Source organism: Myotis brandtii, unplaced genomic scaffold (assembly GCF_000412655.1).
Source record: "Myotis brandtii unplaced genomic scaffold, ASM41265v1 scaffold154, whole genome shotgun sequence".
Classification (NCBI taxonomy): Eukaryota; Metazoa; Chordata; class Mammalia; order Chiroptera; family Vespertilionidae; genus Myotis; species Myotis brandtii.
Genome location: NW_005355584.1, coordinates 3761684 through 3773530, shown reverse-complemented (window position 1 = coordinate 3773530; position 11847 = coordinate 3761684). Strand labels below are relative to the sequence as shown.

The 11847-nt window shown below is 38.0% G+C and overlaps 1 protein-coding gene across 2 annotated transcripts in view; it reads right to left on the bottom strand.

Moving 5' to 3' along the window:
- SOCS6 (suppressor of cytokine signaling 6) overlaps nt 1-11847 on the bottom strand; it is a 27177-nt gene that overhangs the window by 2760 nt on the left and 12570 nt on the right. The gene's annotated exons all lie outside the window — the stretch shown is intronic.

Here is an 11847-nt window from a genome sequence, read left to right as displayed (position 1 = left end):
GCCCATTTCACCCAGCGAAATAGATCAGTGCCTCCTATGTAATCAGCATTTGACAAATAATGCTTAAAGAACAAACCCTAATCTACCTGTTTCTTTTTAGACCTTGCTTTTTGTTGTCTCCTGAACTATGGGTCAGAGTTTTGGTCTTTCCTAATGCTCACCTTCAGCACTAATTCACACAGGGCCCAGCCACCAGTGTGTGTCCCACAAACAGCAAACACTTAGAGGAGGAGGAGGAACTATGAAAACTTAGAGAATATCAAGCCTAGTGGATTCCTCAACAACTTATACATGTTTTTAAAAATATAAACATCTGTAAAAATGAAAAGATAAAAGCATCCCACAATCTGTGATACGCTCTCTAGGAAAGCTCAGCAATGCTGCTCTCTCCCTTCCAGGCCCACTCACCTTCTTCCCCCCACCCCCCCTAACCCCGGCCCGGTGCCCCACCTTTGGCACTCCCATACAATTGGGTATGGTCAGTGGAGATCTACTAGGAAGAAGATCACGAAGCATAGTTCCAGAATTATCATGTCTTCCTCTTCTTTTTGTTGCAATGTCCAATGGCAAATTTTTACTTCTGTATCCAGAAACATAATTTCTAAACTTTTTTTGTACACTGTTCCATCATTGAAATGACAGGATTTCAATTCTGTAGAGACTTTCTGAAAGTCATTTCGGAGGAAAAAAATGTGGCTTCCTAACTCATATTAACTGATCACAGAAATCATTCTGTTTACTTCGCATGGTTTATTTCCTCTGTGGCCATGTCCTGCAGTTTGTGCAACCATGAAAGTATAATGTAACAAGCTTGAACTTGAGCAAAATGCTAAAAAAATTAAGATTCTGACCTCCCCTAACCTTGATGGCATTCGTTAATTCATTGTGCATTTACAAAGCCCTACTATATACCCAGCACTGTGTGCTAAAATGCAGATTAATAAAGGGTTTATGGCCTCATAATCCAGTAGGAGACTGATCAATGGATAAATTATAATACAAATCCATTAGTGATATAGTGATGATAACACAGTAGGAGTTGAAAGGAGATGTCTTACAAATGTTTAGTTATAGATGGAACTTGCTTACTGTGTAGACAGAATCTACGTGAAATCATTTATAGTAAAAACAATCAGATCAGACAACTTATTGGGGGGATCAGCAACATTATCTCTATAAAGAAGCAATTTTAAAAAGTCTTATTGTCATGTCCTATGTTTTTGAGCATGTTGCAAAAAACAAAATACATATAAATATTTGGAACACCAGTTACTTTTTAACATTATTGTATATCAGATGAACTCAGTATCCAAGTACCACTACCTTCTATCAAAGCATAAACATGTAACATTTATTAACATATATTATTTGTTTGACAAAAATACGGACATTCTTAAAAATTAGATAATATAATGACAATGTACTTTAGCTGGCAAGTCACTCCTTTTACGTAGACAGTATAGGTTTTGTACTCAAAGTAAGACATATCACAATACCTAATCTCTTTTGATAAGAATAAGAAGCCTATTGGAGGGAACAGAATTTAGATATTTTGTTGATATATAATTAAGATGAATTACTATCTGCCATTAGAAAGTAGCTAATGTGCCCTGGATGGTTTGGCTCAGTGTACAGAGCACCGGCCTGCAGACTGAAGGGTCCCGGGTTCGATTCCAGTCAAGGGCACATGCCCGGGTTGTGGGCTCGATCCCCAGTAGGGGGCGTGCAGGAGGGAGCTGATCAATGATTCTCTCTCATCATTGATGTTTCTATCTCTCCCTTCCTCTCTGAAATCACTATAAAAAAAATTTTTTAAATAAAATAAAAAAGAAAGTAGATTATGTAAAATGTAAGTAAAATAAAAGAATCAGCTTGGGAATAACATATATACATATATATATATATATATATATACACACACACACACACACACATATAGTCATGTTAAATTGTAAAAATAAAAAATAAGAACAAGAAAAAAATCAACAGAAATAGTAAGAGACAAGGAAATAAATAGTAAGCAAAAATGAACAAATTGGCTTTCTGGTAAAAAGATGTATAATGTGTTTGCATCACATTAGTCGGATTTATTATGTCCTTTGTCTTTCTCCACCTCTTTATATTAACACATTGCATACTGCATAGAAATCTCTAAGACATACGCCAGGGACCGCACGTTTTTGGGCAAACTGCACATTATTTAAATCATCATAATGCACTTTAGGTGCTGTTTTTCAATAATTATAACATTTTTATTTACAAAAACAATTAAACAATTAAAGTTCCTAGTACTTTTTTAACGTATGGTACTGCGTAAAACATTTTCCTCTATGAAGAGGGACCAAACAAAATTTACATAAGTATCTAGATTCGCTCCTTTTTCCATGGGCGTAAAAAACGAGAACACTCGTGAGCGGTCCTTAACAGATGGCACGCGAAACATGAGAAAACTCCTGAGCGGTACGAAATGTGTTAAAGAATGTAAGCTTTACAAAAGCAGGAATTTTAACCCTATTTTATCCACTGATGTCTTCCAAGAGTCCAGGACCAGACCAAGGGTGTAGGAGATGCTCAGTAATTATGAGTAAATGAATTTTAGACATGCAATTCTAATCAGGTATGTTAATGAGATACCCTGACCACCTTCGCTCTCGTTCCTCACGTGAAAGGACAATTTATCATTATTTAGAATAAAGTAATAAACCTCCGTAATGTGGCCCATAAGGTCCTACATGGTATGTCCATTCTTGACTTGATTTCTGCTCCACTCACACTGAAAGCATCCATATTCATCACAGTCTAAGTATAGAACTTCTAAGCTACTGGCCCTTTGATTTGAAATGTGTTGTGTGTGTTTTTTTTCACTCTCCTCTTATTAATTTGTTCAAACTTCAGCTCATCTCTCAATTCCTAAAGAACCACATCCTTCTCTTCCTATGTGAAATCCCCCAATCCCAGGCTCTCAGAAGGCTGTATCCCTCTCCGCCTAGAATTCCCATCTAGTATGTATGCTTAGACCTGTTTGTGTAATTATCTGACTGATGTCTATCATCCTAACAGAGAGTGTGTCAATCTTTTTCTCAACATTTTATCCCTAGCACCTAGCTTACACCTGGCCCAAAGAAAGTACTCAATAAGTATGTGTTGAATGAACAGTGGAGTGAACTAATAAGAACACTGCTCTACAATGATAGGCACCTTGAGGCTCATGTGTTACATAATTGCTCCCATGTGACAAGTATTCACATGTAAATTAACCCCACTAAATTTGGGGTCACATGGTTCTGTTTTCCACTACTGCATCCATTTCATAGAAAGCAAGAGACTTATCACCACAGTAAAAGGACTTGGCAATTATCTACTTGATCGATTATTTCTTTTTCAACTACTAATCCATATACAACTCAATACTAACACTAAATAAGATTCAATTTTAGACATGAGAAACTATAAACAGTTCTATTAGGCTATCTGGTCTTTTATCGCATCCCATTTTCTAGGCAAAGATTACTCTGGAATTTTTAAGAATATCTGTTTTTCTGTTTGCACTTCTAAAAATATAGGCCATCTCTTTATAGGATTACCATCTGTCTCATGATGCCGAAGTATATGTTCTGAATTAGTTTTACTGCTTTCCTAATTGTAAAAACTTAAGTTTACATGTATACTTGAAAATGTGTATGAAGTCACAAGTGAAAAGATTTTAGACATGAATATTTTATACATATGGGCAGAACATCTTTAAGTAATTTCACAATCTCTTTTTAAAAAATGATTGGACATAGTCATACCTGTCATTGTAACACCTAATAAATTAAAAGACAGCATCAAACTACTTAACCTTTAACAACTAAAACAGCTTTTTCATTGCCATTTTTACAAGTGAGGAAACCGGGTCTCAAGAAGAAAAATTTACCCAATGGAGTTAAAAATAATTTGTCCCTAGGAAATCGCATATCTGGAATTTGAACCTGGCTGCTGATGCCAAAGCTCACCACTTCCCCTACAACAAACTGCCCTGCTGGTCGGTAGCTCAACTTAGTGGTTCCCAAATTTTCTGGACTCAGCACCCCTTTATCTTCTTAAAATTGAATGTGAACCACAAGAAGCTTTGTCTATGTGGGTCATGCTACTGAAATTTACTCTTAGAAATTAAAACTGAGAAGATTTAAAAACATTTAATTATTAATTCATTTTTAAATGACAATATATGCATTAATGTTAACATAAATAATATTTTCATGAAAAATAAATACAATTTCCAAACAATAAAAACTTAATGAGAGAAGTGGCACTGCTTTAGATTACTGGCTGACTTAAGACAGTGGACTCTCACGTCTGCGTCTGTATCTGGTCTGCTACAGTATGTTGTTTTAGTTCAAGTGTAAGAAGAAAATCCAGCCTCCTAGAGACACAGAGCTGGAAGAGGGAGGAGCGCTTCATACAATAACCTTTCCATATAACTGTGGATATTCTGTGATACTACACCAAAAATCAACAAGTGATAGTTTCTTAAGTTAGTTGCACTGCGAAATCTGAAACCACATCAACAATTTTACTCAGAGGATCATCCTTGTTCTACAGATATACAGAAAGACGCACCTTAAGCTTACCCAAGGATATTTTTCCATTGATTTTGAGAGAGTGGGAGGGGAGGAAAGAGAGAAAGAGAGAGGAAAAAAACACTATTGATGTGATGAGAGACACATTGATTGATTGCCTCCCACATGGACCTTATCCTTGTTCTACAGATATACAGAAAGACGCACCTTACGCTTACCCGAGGATATTTTTCCATTGACTTTTAGAGAGTGGGAGGGGAGGAAAGAGAGAAGGAGAGAGAAAAAAACACACATTGATGTGGAGAGAGACACATTGATTGATTGCCTCCCACATGGACCTCGACAGGAGATGGGGAACGAGTCTGCAACCCAGGAATGTGCCCTTGACCAGAATCAAACCCGAGACCCTACTGTCCATGGGTCAACTCTCTACCACTGAGTCACACCAGCCAGGGCAGACAGACCTTGCTCTTAAATAAAACAATTCACTCCTGTCAAAATATTAACTCAAGATCCAAGAAATCATCAACAATGAATTTGTAAGAAACCTGACAAAATTACAATGAAGCTAACTTTGGCTTATAAACAATGAAAGAAGTAAAAAACTCAAAGGAAAAATGAGGGAGAATGAGATGCACAAGATATTAAAACACACTGCAACGGCTTAAAATTAAAGGGGAAACAAAGACTACAAAGTCAAGAAATAGACCAAGACACAAATCAAGAGCATGTGACTAAAAGGACATGCTAAATGACTGGAGGGGGAAAATATTACAACAAAAACTTTGCACTGCAGGAAGCCCTTCTATGCATTACACAAAACCTTAAATCCATAAAAGAGAAGATCGACAAATCTAATAAAGCATAATTTATAAATTTTTAGATTGCCAAAAAATGGCAGAAAACGAAGATAAACTGGAGAAAAACTGCAAACACATATGACAAAAGATAAACTTCTGTAATACAGACTGTGCTCTCAGTAATCAGTAAGAGAAAAACAGGCAATTCTGTCAGCAAATGGGCAAAATGTCCAAATGAACAGTTCACACAAAAAGAATGATAGAAGGAAAGGAAGGAAGACAGGCAAGAAAGCAAACAAAACTAAAGCAAGCAAGAGACAGGTAAACTAATTTAAGTGACCGATCAACACCCTAGAACAGTGGTCAGCAAACTGCGGCTCGCGAGCCACATGCGGCTCTTTGGCCCCTTGAGTGTGGCTCTTCCTAAGCCTTAGGAGTACCCTAATTAAGTTAATAACAATGTACCTACCTATATAGTTTAAGTTTAAAAAATTTGGCTCTCAAAAGAAATTTCAATCGTTGTACTGTTGACATTTGGCTCTGTTGACTAATGAGTTTGCCGACCACTGACCTACTCTGTCTTCTTTACCTAATTGTCATCAGGGAGACAGAATCGTGCACATTCTAGCTTTATCAGGGTTAAATAAGATGACTCACATGGTCGCCATAAAGGGTGCCATGAAATTGACTCTGCCTCCCCTTAGTTTGTATGTTGTCTTTTCTAGTTGGATGGCTGAAAGGAGTCCACATTGATAGGCCACAGCTCGGCCTCTGGACACGGCTCCATGGCTGTTGAGCCAACCTGTGCCCTGTTCTTTGACAGAGGTTCTCTGTGTTTTCCAGGTGGTAATAAGCATTCTGCTTATTAATAGGATGGGTAGACAACTGACTAAAAGGGGAAAACTGCTGAATTAATCAAATCAGTCTCACAGAACTCACCAATTTTCTGTACAGGGGAAGTTGTCCTCCATAACTTAGAACTAGACTTAATTATTACTGACTTAAGAAGTTTGGATACTTACATAATTGAGGTTACAGCAATGTAGAAAATCGGGGCATTGTTGTAAGGGCCAGACTCAAGCAGCTGAGAAAGAGTAGATGGAAAAATGACCAACTCTGGCCTTAGACCATTGTTCACCCACCATGAAGTAATTTATTCACAAAATAAGTGAAAGGCTGAGAGCTACATAATTCATCTTAGGAAACTCTTTTTCAAAATTGGTCAAAATTAAATGGTAAGACGTATATTTCAGTTATATTAAATTGATTTTTGTGGACCATCTAATTTCCAGATTGGAAAGATAATAAAACACAAATCTGTTGGCCCGACCATGTATCTATATTATCTGTACACGGCAAAGGGTGGCAGCATATGGTGGATACAGAATGAGGTTTGTCTTTGCTTATATGGGGTCCCAGTCTGCCTGAGGCTTTCCCAGTCCATCCGACCCCCTTTCATTGCCGACCACTGTTTAGAAGATTCTCAGTTTATTAATCAAAAAGAAGCCAAAGAAATTTGGGGTGATGGAACTGTCCTAAATCTTGGGTGTGGTGGTGGTGACATGACTGAATGCACTTGTATAAACAGCAGACAGTACATTACAGAGTGAGTCTCACTGTATGCAAACTGTATCTCAACTCTAAAAATTCACTGAAAAGGAAATTCAAAACAAAACAAGATAATATCTTTCACCTATGAGTCTGAAAAGTTCAATCACTAACAATGTTGGCAAGGGTACGGGAAACTGGGCACTCATAACTTACTGTTGAAGTGTAAATGGTACAATCTGTGGAGGATTATTTGAAATACTTATCAAAATTTTAAATTCACATGTGCTTTAACCAAGTGATTATGTTATTAGGAATTTGTCTTTTTGATGTATACTCATACCAAAACAAGGACATATGGAAAACAATGTTCTAGAGAATTGATTTTTTTTCCAAACGCTAATACTACTTGATCATGTACCTAGTACTGGCCTATTGTTGGTAAAAATAGGCCACATATTGGCCTATTACATGTTAGGCCTCAGTTTAAGCAATCAGAATATGTTGTGTCCCATTTAATTCTTATAACCCTGTAAATTTGGTATTATGCACGCAGAAGTATAACACAGTAGGAGTGCTTGTCTGGAATCAGAATGCATAAATTCACATATACATTGGCTCCACCATTTAACAGCTGTGTGATCTTAGAAATAACAGTATTGATCACTCGAGTTAGTTATGCGGTTTAAATACATTCAGATATGTGATGCCCTTTAAAAAGTATCTAGCACATATGAGGCTATGTGGGTGCTTGCAGCTTGTAGCAATAACAATAGTAATGGTCCCAATGTTCCCATTGCATAGATGGGGAAACTGAGGCAGAGATTAAGGCTCTTGCCTAAAATCACACAACTGATTCTACAGAATGAGCCCACTTAATCACTACACAGACTTCTGCCTAATTCACTTTGGTAAAAATGCAGACTTAAATAACTTCCAAGAAACAACAATAATAATACACATAAAAAACCAGTGGATTAGTATAATAAATTATAATCCATCAATACAATAAAGAAAGAGGTCCAAGACACATTGTTGGAAAAAGGCAAGCTACAAAACAAAATGCAAGAATGACCTCATTTGTGTATATATCTAGATGCCTAAATATGTAGAGTAAATGTCTAAAAGGTGATTATCTCTAGGAACAGGAAAAGGGATCCGGAGGCCCCCGGTAGTCCATATTTTCTACATTAGATCTTTCTGTAACCATTGGGCAGGTTTTATTTTACTATAGAAAAACCACCCTATCCATACTTACAAAAGAAAAGAGGCAGTGCATGTAGAATGTGTGTCTGTTTCAGCCACCTGGAATCATGAGAAGCAGGTCTCTGATGCCCTTGAGGTCAAAGGTCTCAACAGCTTTCTTTAATCCTTACTGCTAAAAGTTCCCAACTGTACCTGGTTCTTCCTACCTTCTAACCTGTGACACAGTCTTCCCCTCCACACCTGCCTCCGTCCACGGACCTCACACTCACATTTCAGTCTTCGTCTTCCCTCTTCACAACTTGGATTGACTCTTCGGGTAGCTCTGCACCTATGGACACCAGGAATGAAGACCTCACCCAGCCCAACACACAACATCTAACAACCCTGGCACCTGAGTTCACCCCATACAGCAAGCAGTTCTCATCAGCCACTACGATTCTGTAACTTTCCAAAACAAAAGCCAATCTCTTTGCCTCCCTTGCCTGCCTTATTTCATCACTCCAGGTCACATCCTGGTCCTAATAAAACGCCGCACTCCCTTGAAAGGTATTAAGGAGAAAGCTGCAAACCACAGGATGAAAAAGCAAGCTCTATACCAGTGATGGTGAACCTTTTGAGCTCGGCGTGTCAGCATTTTGAAAAACCCTAACTTAACTCTGGTGCTGTGTCACATATAGAAATTTTTTGATATCTGCAACCATAGTAAAACAAAGACTTATATTTTTGATATTTATTTTATATATTTAAATGCCATTTAACAAAGAAAAATCAACCAAAAAAATGAGTTCGCGTGTCACCTCTGACATGCATGTCATAGGTTTGCCATCACTGCTCTATACCCTCAAGATCCTTAGGTGCCAGTTCTCACTATAAGCAAACATTGGCAGAGGACTTTGAGAAGGGCTGTAAAATAAATATCTAGGATGCTACCATCATTGAGAGAGATGCCCAACTCACACCAGAAGGAGGGGAGGTTCCTGTCACCCTGCTACTACTTCTGTTACTAACAACACTGCCGCCGCCACCCAAAGGTTACTATGTGCATACTAAGAAACATACATGAATCTTCTGGAATCCTCCCAAGAACTCTATTTGGAACATACTATCTTTTATCTCCATTTTAGAGAAGAGCAAACGAAACCTTAGGAGGTTCATAGACATAGTGCTGACCCCTCAGAACATGATCAGTAACCACCACTTTAACTGAGTGTGTGAACACGGCATGGGGCACAGGGACAAAGTCCAGTGATCCCAAGCACAGTTCTACAGCCACATGGCCTGAGCTCAGACCACAGCCACCAATGCCTAAGGACCTGGGGCATCCATGCCTCAGTTTCCTCATCTGAAATGGGCATAAGAAAAGTACACACCCAGGGGATCCATGTCTGGCATGATGGAAGAGGCTGATACATCCTCTCTGCAAAACGCAGCTCTGAAGCGGGGCCACCTGTCCAAAGTAACCACTTCAGTACTTTGGAGACAAACAGCACCAACTGAGAAACTACTCCCAAAAACCACTCAACTTTGGACTTCATTAAAATTCCAAACTCTTGTGCTCCAAAACTCATTGTTGAGAGAAAGACCAGCCTCAGAATGGGAGGAAATATTTGATTATCACATATCTGATAAAAAATTTGTATCCAGAATATATATATTAGAAGCCTGGTGCATGAATTTGTGCACCAGTGGGATCCCTTGGCCTGGCCTGCAGGATTGGGCCAAAACGGGCTCTCCAACATCCCAAGGGGTCCTGGATTGCGAGAGGGCACAGGCCTGGCCAAGGGACCCCACCGGTGTACTATCGTGGCTGTGGAGAGACGTGGGAGGTTGGCCAGCTGGAGAGGGACTGTGGGAGGGGTCTAGGGCGTGTCCGTCCCATCTCATTTAGCCCCAATTGGCCAGACCCCAGCAGCAAGCTAACCTACCTCCCCATTGGAGTGTCTGCCCCCTGGTGGTTAGTGCACATTATAGCGACTGGTCGACTGTCTGCCCCCTGGTGGTCATTGCACGTCATAGCGAGCGGTTGAGTGGTCTTAGCATATCATTAGCATATTACGCTTTGATTGGTTGAATGGCCCACCAGTCGACTATACACTTGGGCTTTTATTATACAGGAAATATATAATTACATATATTTATAAGCAAGACAAATAACACGATTTTTAAAATCGGCAAATGACTGGAATAGACCTTTTACCAAAGAAGACATGCAAATGATTAATAACCACAGGAAAAGGAGCTTACAGTGCTGGTCACTGAGAAACTGTAACTGAAAGCCACAATGTGATACAACTACACACCCACTAGAATGCTGAGCTCTAGTGTTCGCATGAATGTAGAAAAACTGGAACCCCAGTACACTGCTGGTGGGAATGTAAAATGGGTTGGCTTTTAAACATTTTTCTTTTTTTTTTTATTACTGTGGGAAAAATAATTCAAATGCATGGCTAAATATATAGAACAAAAAGATTTATGACATGGCAGGTATATTCCAGACCCCCAGAAATCACTCCACATCAGTTCCACAGATCATCTTTCTTTTCTCTGCAGCTGTATAGTGTGTACGACTTGTATCCTAACTTTTTTTTTTTGTTGTACCTTGAACAGAAATTTATCATCTTACTTTAGTCAAGTTTGTCAGTCTTCTTTTATTGTTTGCCCTTCTATTATCTTAAGAAATCCTGACACCTGACAGCTTTAAATTCTCTTGTATTTCCTATAAAAATACCGAAGTGGTACTTTTCAAATGTAAGTCCTTGATTAATCTAGTATTGATATGTGTGAGGCAGGGAATAATGTGCATTTTTCCACAAAAGTAACCAACTGGCTCAACACATTCCCAGAAAAATACCAACCCTCATGAGAATCAAATTAAAATAGTAATGATTTTACACAAATCAAATCAACAAAGATTTATCTAAATAATGATATGCTTTACATGAAAATGTCTTAGTGTAGTTGTGAAAATATAACTTGGATATATGCAAATCTTAAAAATATTCATACTCTGTGACCCAAGAATGCTATTTTTATAAATCTTAAAGAATATAAAACCAAAGCATAATGTCACCTGCATTAGTATATATAATAAAGAAATAAATTTAAGTCTTAAATATCAGAAGCATTCTAAGTTCCAATAGTATGAGAACTGTAAATAAAATCTGCACATCTACACAATGGGATTTGAGGGAACCATTAAAATTGATATTTATACAGAGTTATAAATAACGTGGGGAAAAGTTCATATTATTGTTCATTTGTTACGTGCAAAAACACAGGAAACAAAATCGTATGTAAAGTGTGGTCTCGATTATGTAGAAAGAATAGGGAGGAAAACCAGGCCAGTAAGAAATACAGCAGAACCGTCAACTGGACTGCAGAAGACTTTGTAAATATTATTTCCAGTACTTTATTTTCAAAATGTTCTCTAATAAATATGGGGCACTTTTATAAAAATAAAGTATGTGAACTTGTTTGTTCCTTTTTTAAAGGGAATGGCTGAACAAATCCATCAGGTTAAATCAAAATGCAAGGCCTTTTCTTGGCTTCCAGTTACACTGTGACTGGAAACCAAACAAGAATATAAATCAGTAGATAAGAATAGTGTATTATCTTTGTTTTATTAGAACCTAGGCAGCCTCCTCCTTCTCCTCACCCCATCCAAAATAATGTTTTGCAAATCTAACATTTTGTTTGGTGTATATACACTGAGTGGCCAGATTATTATGACC